Here is a 531-nt window from a genome sequence, read left to right on the forward strand (position 1 = left end):
TATATATATATATATATATATATACATAAGCTGGCGTGTGTCGAAGTAAAGCCTGACGATGCTCACTTTCCCTTCTCTTTTCACTTCACAGTGTCCCTGTCATTTTTTCTCGCCCCTCCTTATTTCTTCTGTCCCTCTGCCTCTACCTCTCTCTCTTCTCTCTTCACGCCACGGTGTTCGACCAAACCTGACCTTTCTTTCTTGGTTCAGCCGCAGTCCTGTCAACATCTATATTCCTCCCTATGCCTGTCAAATCTTATGTCCCTGCCGTAAGGCTTTACTTCCACACACGCCAGCTTAATTTAATTCGTCCTTAGTTGAAAGACACTTGTTGTTATGTCCTGTTAATTGTATTTGTGAAACATTCTCCGTTTTATTCCGTCCTTGTTTTCTTATACATTCGCTGCTTTCTTCCAAGGAATCTAATGCTCTTAGCTTAGTTTTTCCATGGGTCTGGCCAGATTGGCGCAATTTCGAGTATAACAAGCCGAAATTGCAAAGATAATCTGGAACTCGATTGAGGAAAGAAAA

This window comes from Octopus bimaculoides, chromosome 1 (genome assembly GCF_001194135.2).
Source record: "Octopus bimaculoides isolate UCB-OBI-ISO-001 chromosome 1, ASM119413v2, whole genome shotgun sequence".
NCBI classification, from domain to species: Eukaryota; Metazoa; Mollusca; class Cephalopoda; order Octopoda; family Octopodidae; genus Octopus; species Octopus bimaculoides.